General features: G+C 37.6%; 1 protein-coding gene across 2 annotated transcripts in view; it reads right to left on the reverse strand.

The window, feature by feature from the left end:
- The window catches only part of LOC144974490 (phospholipid-transporting ATPase ABCA3-like), a 129281-nt gene that overhangs the window by 94970 nt on the left and 24311 nt on the right, over positions 1–10000 (reverse strand). The window contains exon 3 of one of the 2 annotated variants that reach the window (XM_078917393.1): positions 3596–3763. The exons of the other annotated variant lie outside the window; for it this stretch is intronic. The gene's annotated coding sequence lies outside the window, so the exon portion shown is untranslated. The remainder of the gene's footprint in view (positions 1–3595; positions 3764–10000) is intronic. 2 annotated transcript variants of the gene reach the window in all.

Raw genomic sequence — 10000 nt, forward strand, 5'->3', positions numbered from 1 at the left:
ACTTGAAAGTGCAATGGACCGCCGATGACCCCATGCCCATTTTATAAGTTTTATGACAAACTCCGAGTTATGTAATAAGTTTGGAAATTGAGCTCGAGAACCTACTTGCACTTATAATTTACCAACCTAATAATATAGACTTAGTGGGCTTATAGTATGCGCTTGGCTAAGAAGCTCACAACATTGCCATCCGGAAATATAACGGACCAACACACAAAACTATGTGTAACCTTGAACCTTTATAGTCTGGTTTATACAGTTTAGTGAGAATTACTCATAATAAACGTGGATGGCAAAAAAAACAAAAAACAAAAACCCCCCAAAAAAACCCCAACAAAAATGACCTGGGTGACATCAACTTCATTCTATCTATAGTATCACGAATAAGGACAGAACAAGAATATGACAGTATTTTATTATTCTTTCTTCAGGGGCATTCGTTAGAAAACTTGATTAACGCTCACAACAGGCTGTATTCAAATCCGCTTAAATGTCACAATTTTCTGGATTTTTTCCCCCTTTTGTCCCTTATTTTTTCATGTTGGGCTTTATTTTCTTCCCCTTTTGTACTCGCCCCACTCCCTGTTTTTTGACTATCGCCCCACCGCTAATGGGAACGTGATTCTAACGCTGACTGCGTTACTAATGAACACTAATGCTAAATTTATTACCCTAAGCTATCCCAATGGGCATAATCTATAGATAGTATGCAGATGACGTCACTCAGGCCTTTGTTATTGTTTTTGCCATCCGCGTTTGTGAGTTGTTCTCACTAATCTGTATTAACCAGACTATAAAAGTTCATTGTTACACAGAGTTTGTGTGTTGGTCTGTTATACTTCCGGATGGCAATGTTGTGAACTCCTTGGCCAAGCGCATTCTATCTATATTACATTTCCATGTGCTCGAGGTCATTGGTCACATTGGAATATAATGTGCTCAAAGTGACCCACATAGTGAAAAGTGTTCACAGTTTTTGAAATATCTAACATCACGATTGGTCATTTTGTTCAGCTTGACACGGAGGTATGTTTACAACTTTCATAAACAAAGCAGCGTGTTTGCATTTCTGAAGAAATATCCAATCGTTGGACATCAACAAATCATGTGATTGATGACTTGGTTGGACGAAAACATGAATATAGATCGCTCCCATTGAAGAAAATTCCACGATTAAGCTAGTAATCGTGCATTTCATTACTTGCATTGTTCAAGGGAAAATAAATTTTCGAATCACGCGACCAATGAAGCGAGGATATTGATCTACCCAGATTTAACCCTCTCTCCTCACCAACTGTAGGAAAATCGTCACATTCGTTACGATACAACCAACATTTTTCTTCTTCAAATTTCTTTTGTACATCATACAATCTAAAGAAAATGAATAGTGTGTTGTAGAGTATGTTTTGTTAAAGAAATTATGTATCGCAAGAACTTACTGCTATTGTGTTTGAGTGATAAAAAATCTATTTTTGAGTTAGTTGGGTGTGAAGTTTTGGGGAAAATCCTGAAAATGGCTGGTATGGAGAGGGTTAAACAGCATTAAAAGAACGGAGAGTTATATTGCCTATATGGAACTATCTAGAGTTTATCCAGGTTCTATGTGCGGCTATGTGGTCTAGTGGTATGACACTCGCTTTCGGATAGGAAGGTCCTGGGTTCGAGCCTCGCTCGGCGCTTAGTTGAGTCCTTGGAAAAGGCTCTTTACTCACATTCTCTCACCGTACTCAGGTGTAAAATGAGTACCTGACCGTCAACAGCGTTGTCTCTGTCCGAAAAAATTGTAATATCGCCTAACAGGCGTCATCTCTTGTCCTACTTGTTAAGCGTTGCTGTTGGCCAGGGACCCCTTGTAAAGCGCTTTGAGCACGTTTAGTGGATATTGCGCTATATAAAATCTCACTTTTTTTTTCTATATAGCACGACGGACATTATCATTTGCTAGCTATTCTTTGGATAAGAATCTGGTCTGTCGGAAAGTAGCATTATCTATAAAATCGTGTAGACTCAATTACCTAATATCACTGTTGGGTGGACGAAGTGGTCGAACAATATTGGAGTCTTAACGAAATCGTTACCATCGAGGCACCGATCGACGAGAAAGAGAAAAAAGATACCCGGATGTAGCCTTCTTACATCACATCTCGACACCATCTGAATGTCCTAGGTTCGAGCCCCGCTCTGAGCGGTGCCTAATTGAGTCCTTGGTAAATGGTCTTTGCTCATAATATTATCTCACCGTACTCAAGTGTAAATTGAGCACGTGAGCATGGTCTCTGTCGGAAAAAAAAATGTAATATTTGCAAACACTAGAAATATCAAACAATCACAGCTGGTATTATTATATTAGGTGCAAAATTAGATCTTTTGAAAAGTATTCTGCAATAGGCCATCGTTTTATTTAGAAGGTGTCTAATTGGCGTCATATCTTGCTCGACATGCTAAGTGTTGCTGTTGGCTTGGGACCCCTTATAAAGCGCTCTGGGCACGATTATTGGATATAGCGCTATATAAATGCTGCAGTTTAAGACTGCAGCCGTGGTCAGAGGTCAGTAGGAAACCTTTGGCTTGTGTTGTGAGCAGTCTACCATTAGTATTATCGGAGCCATGGAAGCTGAATAAAGCCAGATTTATAATTATTGTGGAAGAAGCGGACAGCATGCAACAATAGGCTTCAACAGTCGTGACGTCACTTCCCTCGTAATGACGCACAGTAACTTAGTAACTGGTTCTAAACTATCGGAACGATGAAATATTTCTCCGACGAGCAAAAAAGTGTATCAAGAGGAGAAAAACATTATATAAATATGATCATGTTTTGACTTTTATACATTCTGATTGCATGCCATATGAAAAGTTCTAGCCAGCATGAAAATAAATGGTACCGATTTTGTTTGTTTTAGAACCACGCTGCTCACCGTTGCTGGGCGACGTGACATCAGACTATTGAATCCAATTGCTTATACAACTTTGCTATCCCAAAGAACCAGGCAGTAACATTGTGTGAAGTCGAAGTCTATCCCGAATTTTTATTTATTTATTTATTTATTTATTTATTTATTTTAGGTATTGAACGGATAATAATAAACGATTGCTCCCTATTGAATGTGACATTTTCATTTATCAATCACACAATTTTATTCTTTCCGCCATAATATTTAAACCCAACTATCCAATTAATTGCAGTTGAGTCGACGATAGAGTCAGAAAAAAAAATAAAATAAACGAACCCAGAACCTATGTTGACCCTTTGGCTTGCAAATTGAGTACGTATTCGAATAATTGAACTTTGTTTCTCCTGTTATTGAATATGACTTAGTAACCCTCTAAATAAAACGATGGCCTTTTGCAGAAAACTTTTCAATAGATCTAACTTTGCACCCAATATAATGAAAACAGATGTGATTGTTTGATATACCAAGTGTTTGCAAAAAATAGTAAGAAATAAATGAATAAATAAATAATAGATAGATAGATAGATAAATGAATAAATAAATAAATAAATAAATAAATAAATGAATAAATAAATAAATAAATAAATAAATAAATAATAGACAGCAAGAAATATAAATAAATAAATGAATTATAAACTAACCTGAGATGACATAATTTGGTGTTGTTTATATTTAACGATTGACCTCAAGATCAATAGTTATCATGATTTACTAAGAACTACTTATCACTGATCACCGAGTTAATGACGTAGCTGAATCACGTGATGTTGACACGATCTGCTTTTCATCTCACGCCATACTGTAGTACTCTGAAAAAACAAAACAACAAACAACACGTTTTCAAAATTTTGGCCAGAAAACTAGTCCTTAAAATATCGATCGATTAAAATAACTCCTCATCTTGCCGAAATAAATATCAAACCTGGGAATACTTCCCAGAAACATTTTTTTTACTTCATTCCTTCATTGATGATCCCAAACTTTTCAGAAAGTTTCAGGCTTTAAAAAGACTTTGTGAAATAAAGTCTTCTGGAAAAATGGGACCCCCCCCCCCCCCCCCCCCCACCCCCCACAAAAAAAAAAAAAAAAAAAAACAAACAAAAAACAAACAAAAACAAAATCAACAACAACAACAACAAAAAAAACCCAAAAAACCTAAGAAAACAACAAAATCAAAAAAAAAAAAAAAAAAAAAAAAAAAAAAAAGAAAAAAAAAAAACCCAAACGTTTTGTCATTGTATGACAGAATGGTGGTCAATCTAATAGTCATGTGATCCGATTATCATCATTATCACTGATGGGATGGTAAGTATGTACTAGATACGTTAAGTACTGTACGAAGATGGACGAAGAGCATATTAAGCCATCATTAGTACAGGTCATAGTGTCCAATTAATCGATCTGACAACGAATACTCCTCGAGAGCACTTTAAGGTTCGCGGAGCTGTGGTTTATCCCGGTTTCTGAAGCGTAAAAACGGATGGTTTCAATGGCTTGCTAACTTTTATATATATATAGAAATGATGTTTGCAAGTACTTTCCATCAGTTTTAAGAGACCCCAGCTACCCGATCACTACTGGGTGAACAAGCATGGGGTTATCGTTTTTTTTTTTAAATCTCGATATCGGCCTTTTTGCTTTATAACCGAGTGACCACAGAATAGAGAAATACAAAAAATAGCGTCTTCGTTACATTCCACAAACACTCAGAACTCCAAGTCCGCCATTTTGTTTTGTCGTATGATAGGAGACTCCAAAACGTAAAAGGCTCTTTTTGTGTGCACGGTATCATACCAAGATGAACCCATTTGATTTATTTTACCAATAAACAGTTTACTTCCGTATTCTGTAAATACAAAAAAAAAAAAAAAAAAAAAAAACATGCACCCCCCCCCCAAAATAAAAAAATAAAAAAAAAACCCAACCCCAACCCACTATTGAAAAATACTTGGCCAAAAAAATCTTCCACCGAATATGGTTCGGTTTAAGTGACCCTAATCGTGGCGAGACCCCTCAAACCTTAGAACCCCTTAAATACGTGTCTTTTCAGAGTAAGGCAGTTATGTGGGTAACCTATTTTCACATATTATACTATAAACCATGCTATAGATAGTTCGAAGATGACGTCACTCAGGTCTTTGTTATTGTTTTTTGCCATCCGCGTTTATGAGTTGTTCTCACTAAACTGTATTAACCAGACTATAAACATTCATGGTTACACAGAGTTTGTGTGTTGGTCCGTTATACTTCCGGATGGCAATGTTGTGAACTCCTTGGCCAAGCGCATTCTATCTATAGATAGTTCTAAGATGACGTCACTCAGGTCTTTGTTATTGTTTTTTGCCATCCGCGTTTATAAGTAATGCTCACTGAACTGTATTAACCTGACTATAAACGACCATGGATACACACAGTTGTGTGTGTTGGTCCGTTATACTTCCGGATTGCAATGTTATGAGCTTCTTAGCATACACACACGTACAATCACGAGCACACACACACACACATACATAAAATCCTACAAACACACATAACCAAAGATATTATGTATATAGTCTTTTACAAACAAACAAACAAAAAAAAAAACCAAAAAAAAAACAACAACAACAACAACAAAAAAACAAAACAAAATAAACTAGAGGCAATGTGTTTCCGCTAATTGTTCGATACTGGTTAGAACAAATACAATGACATACACATATTTAGAAAATAGACAAAACTAGTTTTCTTTTGGTGTGTGATTTATTTTTAGTGGTAACTGTTGAGCAGTCGCGGCTATTTGATTAAAGCCAGTCATTAAAGAATTGATTTTGCAAAATCGAACACACCATTGAAATCAGAGCACATGACACACTTCAGTAGTTTGTGTGTCCACCGTTGGAATTGATCATTGACACAACTCGTTGCCTCTTTGATCATGATGGACACATCCTGCTGGTATATCGTTCCGAATTGTATTCAGTTTGTCAAATATCTCATCGAATTTTGTACAGTGTTTTTGTTCATACTTAGCTTCCTTTTGATTAAAATTCCACATATTATTTTTGTTTAATAGTATTCGCGTCTGGTGATACAGTTGGCCACGAGTTCATCACCCTTACATTTGAATCATTAAGGAACTTAGATATAATTTGTCGAGCTCTGTTTGCTGAGGTGTTGTCAAGTTGGATATCAAGACTTGATTATTCTATCTCTCTCTCTCTCTCTCTCTCTCTCTCTCTTATATATATATATATATATATATATATATATATATATATATATATATATATATATATATATATATATATATATAACCCTATATATATATATATATATATATATATATATATATAATTGAGCTTTATATGGCGCGATATCCACTAAATGTGCTCAAAGCGCTTTACAAAGGATCCCTGGACAACAATAACATTTAACATGTAGAACGGGTCATGACGCCTATTAGACGATATTACAATTATTCGACAAAGACAACGCTGTTAACGGCCAGGTACTCATTTTACACCTGAGAACGGTGAGAGAATGTGAGTAAAGAGCCTTTTCCAAGGACTCAACTATGCGCCGAGTGCGAGGTTCGAACCCAGGACCTTCCGATCCGAGAGCGAGTGTCATACCACTAGACCACATAGCCGCATATTCTATCTAATTCCGAATAAACGGGACGACAATTATTGGCTCAAGAATGTCACTGATGTAGGTCTGAGTTATGTCTTTGGTTGGCACGTATTAGCTCAATCTTTCTACAACCAATTGGATTCAACAGTATGATGTCACGTTGCCCAGCAACGGCGAGCAGCGTGGTTCTAAACAAAGAAAATCGGTACGTTTTATTATTCATGCTGGCTAGAACTTTTCATATGTCATGTGATCAGAATGTATAAAAGTCAAAACATGATCATATTTATAATGGGGTTTTTTTCCTCTGGATACACTTTTATGCTCGTCGGAGAAATATTTCATAAGGGCGTCCGCCATCGCTCCGATAGTTTAGAGTCAGTTACTAAGTTACCATGCGTCATTACGAGGGAAGTGACGTCATGACTGTTGAAGAGTATTATCATTCCCAACACCATTACAGATCCATGTCCTTGATTTATAACTTCCATGATGGTTTCGTCATTGAAAGGTTCATTCACCTCGAAGCCGATAGCAGGAAATCCATTTATCTCTGGAATCAGGTTCGAAAAGCAATTGTAAATTTTCAACAGTCAGCAACATATCATCTCCATATGTTAACTCCAAGGTAATGAGAGAGAGAGAGAGAGAGAGAGAGAGAGAAGAGAGAGAGAGAGTGAGAGAGTCCATCAGATGACGGCTTGGACCAGTTGTCCATCTGTAAACAAAACACGGTCCCAAATTTTCTGATCACAGTGCTGGTGTTTGCGCACCATCTCAGTCAAGAAATTTTTGGCCAAAGAGGCCAGTTGTGGTCGAATTACGGCTTTGTTACTTTTCAAACCAAGCTCACTGAGCTAATGTCTGGTGCGGCAACTGCTGCGAAGCAACTCTTGTGTGAAATGAACTAAAATCTTTTTGGCGCGAATTTACATGTAATTTTGTTTGGTACCTGTCAGGTGATTCGCATCTGCTCCTTACTTGTGTCAATAAAGGCATGCGCTATAGATAGTATGCAGATGACGTCACTCAGGCCTTTGTTATTGTTTTTGCCATCCGCGTTTGTGAGTTGTTCTCACTAACCTGTATTAACAGACTATAAAAGTTCATGGTTACACAGAGTTTGTGTGTTGGTCCGTTATACTTCCGGATGGCAATGTTGTGAACTCTTGCCAAGCGCATTCTAGCTATATCAACAACAAAAAAACTTTATCTCCTTTTGTAAGACACATACCACGGCGTAACAATATGTTTTCTCTTCTATGGGAAAATAGCAAATACAACCTGTCTTATTTCTGTTGTTAATGACTGTAATATAGATAGTATGCGCTTGGCTAAGAAGCTCATAACATTGCCATCCGGAAGTATAACGGATCAACACACAAAACTTTGTGTATCCATGAACGTTTATAGTCAGGTTAATACAGTTCAGTGAGCATTACTCATGAACGCGGATGGCAAAAAACAATAACAAAGACCTGAGTGGCGTCATCTTCGAACAATTTATAAGGTATTATTCTCGTGAAAATGGTAAAAGGCTCACATGTTATATAATCACTGTGATGTTGCATGTATCTAGATCAAGAAAAACCTAGGCCAAAGTGGGCGTGGATTATTCTGGGACTTGCTTGGTAAGCTCAAGTAAGTAACGAATTTTTCACGTCTTTTACTGAAGTCAGGGACTAAGTCCTTTTTCCTCCTACATAAGAATGGGACCCCAGCCAATACAACAAAAAATATGAACATGAATATAGCATATTTCTACGAATTCATCATATTATGCGATGCGCTTCACAATTCTTAATTCCCTCAGCATGCCACATGGAAACAACACTCCGTTTTATACCGTTGCTTGTGAAGGGCTTTCTTTGAGCAACTTTCGCTAACTTGTGCAAATAGATAGTGTGCGCTTGGCTGAGAAGCTCACAATATTGCTATCCGGAAGTACAACGGACCAACACACATAACCGTGTGTAACCATGAACGTTTATAGTCTGATTAATACAGTTTAGTGAGAATTACTCATAAACGGGGATGGCAAAAACAATAACAAAGACCAGAGTGACGTCAGCTTCGAACTATCTATAGACTGACTTTTCTGACATAGTCTGTGAATTGATGTACGAGTATTGATAGTTCGAAGTTGACGTCACTCAGGTCTTTGTTAACCAGACTATAAAAGTTCATGGTTACACAGAGTTTGTGTGTTGGTCCGTTATACTTCCGGATGGCAATGTTGTGAACTCCTTGGCTAAGCGCATTCTATCTATTACCATTTTTCCGACAGAGACAAGGCTGTTAACAGCCAGGTACTCATTTTACACCTGGGTACGGTGAGTAAAGAGTCTTTTCCAAGGACTCAACTATGCGCCGTGCGAGGCTCGAACCCAGGACCTTCCGATCCGAAAGCGAGTGTCATACCACTAGGCCACATAGCCTCACATTATTAATTATAATGACACTGCTTCGCTCGGAATCGTTAGATGCGATTGCATTGTCTTTAATCCCTCAAACAATGTTAGGTATCAACAGAAAACACTCATGTTGTCTGAGTGACAAAGTTGGAGTAAAATCCTGTCAAAGGAAAAATCAGAACCCCGCCTCTCTCTCTCTCTCTCTCTCTCTCTCTCTCTCTCTCTCTCTCTCTCTCTCTCTCTCTCTCTAACAGAAAAAAAAAGAAAACTAAAAAAAAAAAAAGAAAAGAACAAAGGAATATAGTAATTTCAATTGCTACTATTTCCATATATTTGGTGAGTTTAGTGCCGCTTTGTCCTCTAGTTGATCCATGAGTTGAGTCCTGTTCTGGGAGGCTCAAACTCGAACCCTTGGGAAAAGTCTTCATTCCATTCCCTCACCATAGATGTAAAACGAGTGCCTGGCAAGATAGCAGCATTGTCTCTGATGAAAAAATGAGCTTAGTGTCTTATAGCGTATCCATCGTCATATTATAGCCTGACACTGAAATCCAAAAAAAGACTGGCAGTTTGACGTCATTATTTGGTTTTTGCACCGCCTAGTGAGTTGTCGTTAGTAAAGTAGTGCTCATGGAAACACGTTATTTCATTGGTTGAACTATTGAATACAACTCACGATTTGTTTTCTTTTGTGGCAAAAGACTAGCATTTTGACGCCATTTTTTGGTCAGTGTCAGGCCATAACTTAACGAAGGCCACGCTTATAGATAGTATGTGCTTGTCTGAGAAGCTCATAACATTGCCATCCGGAAGTATAACGGACCAACACACAAAAGGGTGTGTTTCCTTGAACGTTTATAGTCTGGTTTATATAGTTCAGTGAGCATTACTCATAAACGCGGATGGCAAAAAACAATAACAAAGACATGAGTGACGTCATCTTCGAACTATCTGTAGGCACCATGTCTCGTCGTTCCTTTACTTTCAGCGATGATATTGACTTGTGACCCCTTGTAC

This window comes from Berghia stephanieae, chromosome 6, assembly GCF_034508935.2.
Source record: "Berghia stephanieae isolate SIO BIC M18660-M18661 chromosome 6, UCSD_Bste_1.3, whole genome shotgun sequence".
Lineage (NCBI taxonomy): Eukaryota > Metazoa > Mollusca > Gastropoda > Nudibranchia > Aeolidiidae > Berghia > Berghia stephanieae.